Here is a 12,109-nt window from a genome sequence, read left to right as displayed (position 1 = left end):
TCTATGACCCTAGAGGTCATGGGTTCGAATCACATTGGTAGGATGGGTTGAGGGTTTTTCTCTCTCTTTAATGTAATCTTCCTTTTTTTAATGTAAGTGCATTGCACACAACTGTTTGGAAAAAAAATTATAATTAGAAGAATTATAATCACATTAAACCTTCTAAATTAATTATAATTAATTTAACCACAATTATAATCTAGTCATAATTGTCTAAAATTAATTCCCACATGTGCAAAATCCATGCACAATTCCCCCCCCCCCCCCCCATTCCTTATTGGGCCTTCAAAACTATTTTGGGCTTCCATCTATTAATTACAATCCATTCCTCTTTTTGGTTCTAAGTCTTATATGTGACCCATTAGGTTCTTATTGCTACTAGCCGTATACAACCATTAAATTAATTTCCCAAAATTATATTTAATCTTTGCATAATGTAATCAGTGCGCGGACTGTGAATAGCAGAACCGTAAACATTCCCCCAAAGCTATAAGAAGACAGAATGATTCCGTCGTTGACCTTTCCGTATTAAGTATAGTATAATTCGATCTTTTATCAGTTACATCCTTGAACTGAATCTTATGACTATGGATTATGTCAAGTCATATATAGCGAGACGTTCGTTTTACTTGTACAGACCGAGTTAACTCTGAATAGATAGATTAAGTGAAATCTGTATTTTAACCCTTAATCCATCACCTTGCAAGGATTTAGAGTTAAGTCTTCCACAAGTGATCCCTGGACATATCTCCCATTTATCAGGAGTGACAAATGCTCAATCCAATATTAACTATTCTGCAATTACTTCCTGTGATACCCAACGTCTGCTCGCACACACTCCAGAGTCATCCCTGTTATGGATCGTGTTTGAATAGAGTCAAAGTATCACATTTCATAATCCAGAATCACTAATTAATATTCCTTTGAGTCTGAGGATTACTTATACCTATTAATACTAATGTGATGAACAGGTGACATAGGATAAATCCATCCATCCTGTTATCTCAAGTCGGGTCCCCAATTCTAATAAACTCATTCACCGGATCCATATAACTGCCCAGATATCTACATATCTGAAGCTTGTGAGATCAGCTTTCTGTTCACAACAGAAGACATTGTCACATGCAAGTCTCAACAGTATTATGTCAATCCCTATTCAAACATATTACTTGACTTGGGGTGGTTTTAAGTTTATTAGTTTATTATAATGTTTTGTCTCACTTCATACTTGTATGAACACTTTATAATCACTTTAAATAAACTTAAGGATTTCCTTTTATTTGACTTATTTAGTTCTTAAAAGTAATTGTCTTTATATAGTTGAAAACCATATCTTATTAAAACAAATGATATAAAAGAACAATTTAATTACAACTGGTTTATATCCTAGAACAATTGACTATAGGACACTAAACCCCAACACATTTCTAATAGGTGACTAGTAAGGTTACTATGTAGCCTCTTAATCTACACGATCACGTGCCATATCACGTGACAACAATAATTAAGGTTTCTATCTTTTCTTTCATTAAATAGCCTGCTTAGGCCTTTTTCTCCTCCATAACTTATTAGTCTTTGTTTTGATTTTTTACTCTTTTTCGTTTCAATTTGTCTCTGGATTTATACATTCTACTTCTCTGTTGTGATGAATTTTTACTGTGTGACAGATGGATTCTTTTATAAGCCCATCTATGATGGAAACACAGCCCTCTAAGAAGTTTAAAGCTCAGATATTCAACATTCTAATTGTTTTTTGCTTGATTTTAATGAATTTATTTTGTTAGTTTTTTGTTCTAAAATTAAAATTTTGAGGGTGAAGAGGCGAAGCGACAATAGAAATTCATTATAAAGACTTGTGGGAAACTTAGAACAACTGAAGGATAAACAATGAAACAATCCACAATGAACAAAAAAAACTCGAGCAAAGAGTCTTCGTGGAAATAAACTCAGACGAATATGTCAAAACATGCATTGAGAAGCTAATGGAAACTCTTCGAAGCTTTAAATCCATGCAAGACTAATACAGTGAAATGTAAAGGTAGATGATTGAAGCTCAAAAGGTCATCTATAAGGACAATCACAAATTGTTGGAGTTCCTCCAAACCAAGAGCTCAACTGAGCATGAAAGGCCAAAAGAAGAACATGGTCAAGTTGCCTAGGCGAGTGACGGGCACCTCGCGAGAGCCTAACCCTTAGATAGGCATACTCATCCAATTTCTCCATGAGTGTTGGTAGACCAAAATGAGCCATGAGTTGTGAAATTTAAAGATTCCTAGATAAGAAAGCCCTCAGTGAGCATCGATGGGAAAGTGACTTCTAGCAAAACCTTGCTACTACAACAAATCATCGAGTAAAGCTTCCCATGGAACTAGAAAATGCCTAAACTATCCACGTACACAGGAAGTGAAGATCCTAACCAGCACTGTGCTACATCCATAAGAATGAGCAACCTTTGCTCTAAAAGAGATCACGTCATATGTGTTGAGATTTTGATTTTCTGAATCTTTAGTTTGTTAAGGGAATAAGTAGTGGCTAAAATATGATTTTCTGAATCTTTATTTTGTTAAGGGAATAAGTAGTGGCTAAAATATAGGATTTTATTTTTTTTGAAGAGAAATTTCATTAATGAGCAACAGAATGACAAAAGTTCAATACAGAATCAGAAATAAAAGATGGAAAGACATTAAAAAACTTAAGACTAGCATATTGATTAGCCGCCCGAGCCAAAGCATGGGCAAAGCTATTTGCTTGTCTTCTGATAAAGCGGACAGAAAAACCGTTGTTTAGTAACAAGGCAGACCGACATTGGGTAATAATATCTCCAAACTCCGATAAATCTTCTTTCTTAGAGTGAATAGCATTAACGGTTTCCAGCGAGTCAGTCTCGAAGATTACGTTGTTCATTCCGAGCTCACTAACCCATTTAATCGCATTTAATAAGGCCCAAGCTTCTCCTTCTCTAGTTTCCATCAACCTTTCAATCTTTGCAGTTCTAGCTTGCAGAAAAACCCCCTCTTTATTCCTAATTACAGCTCCGCTGCCCGTAACTCCCAGCACAGTAAAGAAGCTCGAATCAGAGCAGCAGGACAGCAATCCCGCAGGCGGTCGGTGCCATTTCCTCTCACATTCCGACAAGGTACGTAATTCTCCTCTTGATAATCTGCAATTCCTTGTGATTTTCCACTCCTCCAAGATCCGCTTACTATCTCAAACTGTTATCTGTGGCGGTCGACTCATATGTTTCCAGAATTTTTCATTTCGGGCTTGCCACCAGTTCCATAGAATCATCATAAACAGTTCACCTTGACTCTGGTCACCAGCCCTGCACAATTTAAAAAAGAAATCTGCGAAATTGCTCGCATCATCCCCACATCTATTTACCTGTACAGTAAGACCCGCCTCCTCCCATACTTCCTCCACCTTTTTTTCCTTTATAATCTCTCTTCTTGTTACATTATAAGTCTATAAAAAGGCCACAATCTGTACCTTTTCAATTATGCAGAATATTGACAGATTCAATAAGAGAAAGCAAGTATTTGATGGTAAGGATTCACAAGACAGGTTGAGGGTCCAAATCCTTACAAAATTAGAAGGGAGGAGCCAGAGAGAGAGCCCTGGGAGGAAAATCAAACAAGACACAGGTTGGGCAAGAGTTCCTTTATTCAGAACACTCGCAAAAAAAATCCAGACATGTGACCTCCTTATTGTGACCCATTGCTCCTACAACAATGAATTGGAAGGGATTCACAAGGCGGGTTAAGGGTCAAACCCTTACAAAATTAGAAGGGAGGAGCCAGAGAGAGAGCCCTGTGAGGAAAATCAAACAAGACACAGGTTGGGCAAGAGTTCCTTTATATAGAACACTCGCAAAAAAATCCACACATATGACCTCCTTATTGTGACCCATTGCTCCTTATTGTGAGGAAAATCAATTCATTTGTGCTTTGTCTTAATAAATTTATTGTCTCTCTATTTGGCCCATAACTTCAACTGCCCCTAGCAAAATAGTCATGTATTCACCCTATAAATATTTAATTAATCTATTTACTATTCAGTTGTATCATTGATATAAATCCAATAGATTTTGATGTTGCTATAAATACTTACATTAAATTTATTATTAACTAGTACAAGACCAATAGTATGTTTATTAAAAAAAAATACTATAAAAAATCTTTTATATTTGCAAAATACATCACCTTAGACGACGAAAATAGACGGTATTTTAGCGACCGATTTTCATACGGTCGCTAAAAATAGTAGCTAACTAGCTGTTTTCTTATAGTGTATATCTTATTAAAAATATTCTAATCGGTGTGGCTAATATTAAATGGATTAGCATCTTTTGACTAATTAAAAATTTAATTAGTGACAGATATCATAGAATATCCCGTATTACCACTTGTTGGCTTGGATTCGGTAGATAGATGTGTCTGGTTGTTTAACAAGAACGTTCAATATTTTGTTAATGGCTCATTTAGTTTACTTATTGTGGGAAAAAAAAAATTTCCAAAAAGAAAAGTTTTTTTTGACATCAGATAAGTAGAGGCTTTTCGAATTTGTGAAGTTTTATCTTGGTCGAAGAGCTAAATTACAGAAGAGTTATTTTGGAATCAGATTCAAAGGTTACAATGGATGCTTTTAATTCGTATGACGATGATTTTTCTAAGTTTGGTTTGATTATTAGTCAGTGTAGGAGTCTTGTTATTGTATAGTGTTTGTTTTGTTGGTCGACAAGCGAGTATAGTTGCCCTCTATTGCAAAAGCGAACAAATTCTATGCTAGTCCAATAATTTAGCATGAGAGACGCATGCGTTTATTGTTGATCTCATGTATTTGGATTGTATGTAAAATGAGAACTACCTCTTACACAATTAGCAAATCAAAGAACTTTAGTTGTGGTATTTTGTCTAATTTATTAAAGCATGTCTCATTGTTTTCTTGTTATTTAATGCAAAATTGGAATTGAAATTACCATCCACATGGAATATGGATCCATAAACCTAACTTGTATTTTATACAAAACTTAATCTATAGATTCCATTTTTTTAAGATTTCATTAGGGCAAATGGTTTCTGAAAATAATTCATCGAAGTGAGTCCAATGCTCATGTTTTCTATATGCATATCAACCAATGAATCATTTTCACTAATAAATTTTCAAAGTTTCACCCACTACAAGAAAATTGATTTTTGGCAACAGAACAAGTTGTTGCATCTCTAAACCCATTAATTGTTACTACAATAGTAGAACGTAAATAATTTTTAATCATATTGAATTTTGAAGAACTTTTTACAGACGCGATTGTTACAAATGTCTAAATAAGTCTACAAATTTAAATGTACTTTTTCTATGGTCTACTTTTGTAAATTACACGAAATTAAAAGCCAAACAGAACAAAAGTGTCTAAAATTGCTAAAGGTGTGACCCCATATATTGTTAAACCAAAAAGAATGCATAAAAGCAAGTGTATACTTTATCACCTCATCAAATAGTGACTTCGCATATTGTTGAATCAAGGTTTTAACAATACTTTCAATCTTTTGAAATGATATAGGGCTTCTCTATTTCACTGCATTATTATTATAACTAATATTCAACACAATGAATAATCTAATACGCATATAACTGTACAAACCTTCATCACAAAAAAAAAAAAAAAACTGTACAAACCAAACTCTATTTCCATAAGAACATATACAAGATCATAAGAAACATAAATCAAACTACCATAAGAACATATACAAGATCATAAGAAACATAAATCAAACAAAAATCTCTTATTTATCTTTAAACATACTCTCTCTTCACCTTCATGAAGGAATTCAGTTTCCAAATAGATTTTTTTTTTCCAGCAATATGACAAATTTTTTTCAGCAACAAAGATTTAAGCATCCAATTGATCCCTCTCAAGTTAAATCTTTGTTGCATGCCAAAGATAGTTTAGAGATTTAACTGGGTCAGACTGATGCCGAGAAAATCTAATGGGAAACTAAATTCGTTCTCGAAAGTAAGAAGAGAGTATGCTTGGAGATAGAGAAGAGATGGTTTCTTGTTTTCATCAAAACTCAAATAGATGCAATGAGAGTTCCCCCGAAAAGTTTGGTGAGATAGAATGCAGAGAAGGAGAATGGGATTAAGTTCTTAAAAGCTGAGATTGTTGAGTCAAAGGTTAACCTTAAAGATGAAAGAGAAAAATGTAGCCAGATTTGTCAACAAAGAGATCAATTGATGAGGAAAGTTGATGACCAAAAGAAGATTTTGTTAAACAAAAATAAAGGAATGGAGGCAAAGTTAGGTTTGTTGAGAAAGGAAAAAGATTTAGTCCAGGACACTTTTGCAAGCTTATCAGAAGTGAATGATTTGAGGAAAAATTGGATTCAATTGATTCTAATTCCACCAAAGCAATGATAATGGTTAATGTCAATCTAAAAAGGAAGTAGTCAATAATACTAAACAGAAACTTATGAAATTAAACTTTATGCAACTAAACAAAAGTTGCTTGTTCGGATTCAACCATGTACCTAACAAATTTACACAATTATCTCAACAATTACTTGTTCAGATTCAATCATGTGTTTGATTTCTTGGTTCTTATAAATCAGAACACAATCCAGCTTTTATCTAACCAAAATCAAAGCCGCTAACATAGTGTTGCCCTATTTGAAATGGAAATCTGAGTTTTATCAATTATGCATCAAAATAAGGGCACAAATCTACCAGAATGGTAAACCAGTTCACTGTAAATCTAAGAATAAAAGGATTATCTAGTGCAACAAAGATCAGCAAGAGGCAGCAATTCGTTTCCTAATCATCTATGCTATGGATTTCAATCAGACAAAGGGAATCAGTTCTCCAAGGTGATGTAGCATCAAATAATAAAATTCAGTCGCAAATTACCCATTAAATCATGAGATTCATCACATGCCCAGTTATCCACAAATCAGAAGCAAATATAAATCGAGTGGATAAACTAGTTTTCGACCAAAATTTACAGAATAATTTTAAATTTTTGAGGGTTAAATTGCGATCAGAACCTGTCGAGATTCACAATAACATCACAATAATCAGTGTACTGATGAACTTCTTTCGTCACTTCGCCTCTTCACCCTCAAAATTTTAATTTTAGAAACGAAAACTAACAAAAAAGAAGACAAGAAAGAAATCATCAAAATCAAACAATGAGCTCATAACTTCTTAGAGGGTTGTATTGCCATCAAACACGGACTCATAAGAGAGCCGCATCTGGTACACAGTAAAAATTCATCATAGCAGAGAAGTAGAGTATATAGATCTAGAGAAAAATTGAAAGGAAAATACTGAATCGAAACAAAGACGGTAAACCTTTATGGAGATGAGAGGGCTGAAGCAGGCTATTTATTGAAGGAAATCGATAGAAACCCTAATTGGTTTTCTCACGTGATATGGCACGTGACCTTATATTCTAGTTGCTCGCTTCTTGTGTAAATTACACTCTTGCCTTTCTAATTTAGATATTTTTTTTACATTTTATTTTCTAAATTAAATTTCAGTTGTTTTTTTAAGGAAAATTAAATTTCAGTTTTAACATAAAAATAAGATGCGATATTATTTGACTAATTATTTAACCTATTTTATAGGTCTCATTAATTTGAAATATATATTTTACCTTCTCTCTTCAAAACATTCCAAATTTCCAAAATTTCTGAAAATTCAGGATTCATATCTAAAATTTTCAGAATTTCAAGAAGAATTTTCAAACAAAAATGCTTTTTAATTTACCTAAATTATTTACCTACTTGTATAAGCAAAATTTAAAATTTGGTTATCCCAAATATTGCTCAGTTTTTGCAACTAAATAACTTGTTACCCGAGAAAAAAAGAGTGAATTTTTGTTTTCTTTTGAAATTAATTTCAAATAAACGTCACGTAGTTTCACGTTTTTATAGATCGGTATTTGAATTTTTTTTACAAACTGAACCGTGTGGTTTGTAAAATTTTCATTTTTTTTGTTGACTTTGTCAGATTTGACCGATAACAACTTCAAAATTAAAAAAAAAAAGTTAAAAATTAAAGTTGTATATTTACTATAGAACTATATTTTTTATTTTTCAAAATCATCATTTTTTAAGTTTTCTCCATCTCTAAACATTAACTTTCTGTCTCCTGGCGGTGTGCAGTACGATGGACCAGAGGCAGCCAATTCCTGCTATTATAGAGGTTTTGGCTTTGAAGAGTAGCATCGAATGGGTATTGTCACTGTAGCCATTTCGTATTATTTTTGAAATGGATGCTAAGATGGTCGATGATAAGTTACACTCACCGGAGCCGGACCTGGTTGAGTTAGGGTGTGTTATACAAGAGAGTAGGGAGTTAATTGCTCACATGACAGAATGTGAAGTAAAGTTTTACCCTAGATTAGCGACTAATGTTGCTCACAGTTTAGTTAGGAGTACTCATTCCAATGCTAGTCCTTTTATTTCTTTTATATTCTTGTTTGGTTAGAGTGTATAATCTCTAAAGATTTGTTGCCTACTAATTAATAGATTTGGATATGGGCTGGCGAGCCCGCCTAGGCCCATTTAGCCGAAATTTGACACATGAAATTGGTGTCAGACCCGATCCGGCTCAAGTCCATATAAACCCGCCAGAATCTGGACGGGCTTGGACTATATGAATTTTCTATCGGTCCAGTATATATTAATTTATATATATATATATATATATATATATATATATATATTAATTTATAAATATAAATTAATTATATTTTTTTATGTTGTAATTTATTTTGGATTTGATGTTTCGATAAACGATTAGCTTATTAGAATTTTTTAAAACTTATTAAATATTGTATTGCGTGTACTATTTATTTATTAAGAAAAGTTGTTGTAACATTTTAATTGTATTTTTTTTAATATACTGATGGGTTTGAGATTCATATTTTAGATCTGAACCCGACTCAATCTATTACGGAATGGACTGGATTTGGATTCATCAGGTTTTATTAAAAAACCCGACAAGTCGGATGTACTACTGATTAATACTAAAAAATTTCTTTCGAACAAATGACTTCAAAGAATTAAATATCATTTACATCTTTTTTTTTTTTTTTTTTGAAAGAAAGAAAAAATCTTATAAATCAGAAGATAGAGCTGTACAGATACAGGGGGGAGGGTCAGAAAGCCAAACCGTCCTATCTATGCCTGAAGTAACTGCACGAGCTAAAGAATGGACAGCCGAATTGGCTGTTTTACGAACAAAAGAGAGGGAAGCATCTCCTAAGTCTTTCAAGAGAAGTCTGCAATCCTCAATGATTAGATCCAGAGCTGAATTTCCACTAGTTTCTCGCTTGATGGCATACACTAGCAATTGGGAATCAGTCTCCAATAACACATTTCGTCTCCCTGCATCCTTTAACCAGCTCAGCGCCTCTCGGCAAGTCATCGCCTCAACCAGAAAAAGGTCCAGCCGACAGTGTAGGGTGCCGTTGCTCGCTGCAATGAATTCTCCGGCACTGCCCCTTACGACGAAACCAAAGCCTGCGTGACCCCAGTCTGCAAAGATCGCACCATCCATATTTAGCTTGAGCAGCCCAAGTGGCGGACGGCGCCACTTCAGTTGGTTTGGCTCCTCCCCACCGTCAGCAGCCGTGTGCCGGGTCTGAACGGCACGCCAGTTCGACATAAACTGAAGAACAGATGCATGAAGAAAAGTTGGTGTTGAAGATTTGTGTGACCAGACCTGATTATTGCGGTTAATCCATAAAAACCAGCAGCTCGTCGCCACCAAGTCAGCCTTGCCAGGTATACTCGACATCACTTTCCTCCAAAAATCCAAGAACGACGAACAACCGTCAATCAGACCAACCAAACCTGTCAAACACCAGAATAACCGAGCTCTTCTACATGTAATTAGCGCATGAAGATTATCCTCCTCCATTAGATTGCACATAGGACAGATATTGCTAATTGGGACCTTACGGGATCTGAGCGCTTGCAGCGATGGGAGGCAGTCGGATAAGGTTCGCCACAACATATTTTTAATCTTAGGAGATACCTTAAGAGACCAGACTGATTCCCACTGAAATCCAGCAGCTAGTGGGTTCACTTGGGGCCCGATCTGAAGTAACTGCAATTGCCAATAGGCACTCTTCACTGAGAATTTCCCTCTTGAGTCCCAGAACCATTCCCACGAGTCACCAACAGCCCGTAAACTAAGAGGAATGCTGCGAATAAGCTCGATATCTCTTTCTACAAAAATACCTCTTATGAGTTGCAGGTCCCAGCCTCCTGATACAGACCGAAGACTCGCCACCTTGTCACTATCCAAGCCAGTTAGAGGATGACATTCGACATATGGATTAATCAGATCCGGGAGCCAAGGTTCATCCCAAATTTTAATAGATTCCCCAGTCCCAACCACTCTCCTAGCTCAAGAAGATACAAGTGACTGGGCTGCATGAATACTACGCCAAATGAAGCTGGGCTTAGTGCCCACCTCAGCTTCTAGAAAAGAGGTAGTGGGGTAGTACCTGGCTTTGTAGACACGGGCCAATAGGGAGTCCGGGCTGGTAAGCAGGCGCCAGCCTTGTTTAGCCAACAGAGCAACATTAAACAGGTGTAATCTACGGAAGCCCAAACCTCCTTCCGCCTTTGGTAAACACAGCTTCTCCCATGATTTCCAGTGGATACCTCTCTCAGCTGTGCCTGACGAGCCCCACCAGAATGAGTTCATCATGCGCTCCAGATCCGCACAAAGAAGTTGGGGAAGCAAAAATAAGCTCATGGCATATGAGGGAAGAGCCTGGATGACAGATTTAAGGAGAACTTCTTTACCTGCCCTGGATAAGAGTTTAGATTTCCATCCTGTTACTCTAGCCCTGACCCTGTCAGCAATATACTGGAAGACCCACTATCACTGGCAAACCCAGGTATGTAGCAGTACCCGTTCCTCGGGAGATCCCAAATAATGTGCTTAAAGCAAGTCGCAGGTCAGCATTACAGTTCTTACTGAAAGAGATAGATGATTTTGTGAAGTTCACTTTTTGCCCAGAAGCTGCTTCATATTGGTGCAAACAATTGAGAACCTCCAGACTCTCCTCGCTACTGGCTTTGAAAAACAGGTAGCTGTCATCAGCAAAAAATAAATGAGAAATAGATGGAGCTGACCTCGTAATACGACACCCGTGAATCAGACCGTGAGCTTCAAGAGCCTGAAGAGAGGCAGACAACCCATCCGCACAAATTAGAAAGAGATACGGGGAAATAGGGCCCCCTTGTCGAAGTCCGCGCTGCGGCAATATGGGGCCAATAGTCTGATTATTGTGAATAACACTGTACCTGACCTTAGTAACACACTACATAACCAGGGATATCCATCTGTCATCAAAGCCCAATTTCTGCATCATCTGTCCCAAAAAACCCCACTCCACTCGGTCATATGCTTTAGCCATGTCAAGCTTAAGAGATACATATCCTTGTCGCCCTCGAGTTTTATGCTCTAGGTAATGATTAACCTCAAAGGCCAGCATAACATTGTCTGTAATAAGGCGCCCTGGAATAAAAGCACTTTGGGTTGGAGAGATGATGGTATTCAGTACCCTTTTGAGTCTATTAGCAATTACCTTGGCCAAAATTTTGTATATGACATTGCATAACGCAATTGGTCTCAGATCAGAGACTCTCTCAGGCGTTGCCTTCTTTGGAATCAGGACAATGTTGGTATCATGAATGCTCTCAGGAAAAGCCCCCTCATTTAGCCACTTTATACAAGACTGAACAACATCCGGTCCAACCAAGCCCCAATAGTGTTGATAAAAGCATGGGTTGAACCCATCAAGGCCAGGGCTTTTATCTGGGTGCATGGAGAATACTGCCTTCTTAATTTCATTCTCTGTATAAGGTTGTAACAATTCCGTATTCATCTCAACAGAAATTTTTGAAGAAACATGACTCAGTACAGGAGCAGCCACACAACCAGAAGAAGAGAATATGTCCTTGAAGTAATTAGAAATAAGAGAAGACAAACCTGAGTTCCAGTCGATCCAGTTACCTGCCTCATCTTTCAATTTTCTGATCTCATTCTTCTTTCGTCTGATGCTAGCTGTCGAATGGAAAAATTTAGAGTT

At 36.3% G+C, this 12,109-nt stretch overlaps 3 non-coding genes across 3 annotated transcripts; all 3 read right to left on the bottom strand.

The window, feature by feature from the left end:
• Positions 1–6,839: 6,839 nt before the first annotated feature.
• On the bottom strand, positions 6,840–6,933 carry LOC136228347 (small nucleolar RNA Z101). Its single transcript, XR_010688672.1, has one exon. It is a non-coding gene; the product is annotated as a small nucleolar RNA Z101 (small nucleolar RNA).
• A 93-nt stretch (positions 6,934–7,026) lies between these two features.
• Positions 7,027–7,101, bottom strand: LOC136228356 (small nucleolar RNA snoR14). Its single transcript, XR_010688680.1, has one exon. It is a non-coding gene; the product is annotated as a small nucleolar RNA snoR14 (small nucleolar RNA).
• An 82-nt stretch (positions 7,102–7,183) lies between these two features.
• On the bottom strand, positions 7,184–7,275 carry LOC136228352 (small nucleolar RNA U61). Its single transcript, XR_010688677.1, has one exon. It is a non-coding gene; the product is annotated as a small nucleolar RNA U61 (small nucleolar RNA).
• Positions 7,276–12,109: the final 4,834 nt, after the last annotated feature.

This window comes from Euphorbia lathyris, chromosome 4 (assembly GCF_963576675.1).
Source record: "Euphorbia lathyris chromosome 4, ddEupLath1.1, whole genome shotgun sequence".
Classification (NCBI taxonomy): Eukaryota; Viridiplantae; Streptophyta; class Magnoliopsida; order Malpighiales; family Euphorbiaceae; genus Euphorbia; species Euphorbia lathyris.
This window is presented reverse-complemented; position numbering and strand designations above follow the sequence as displayed.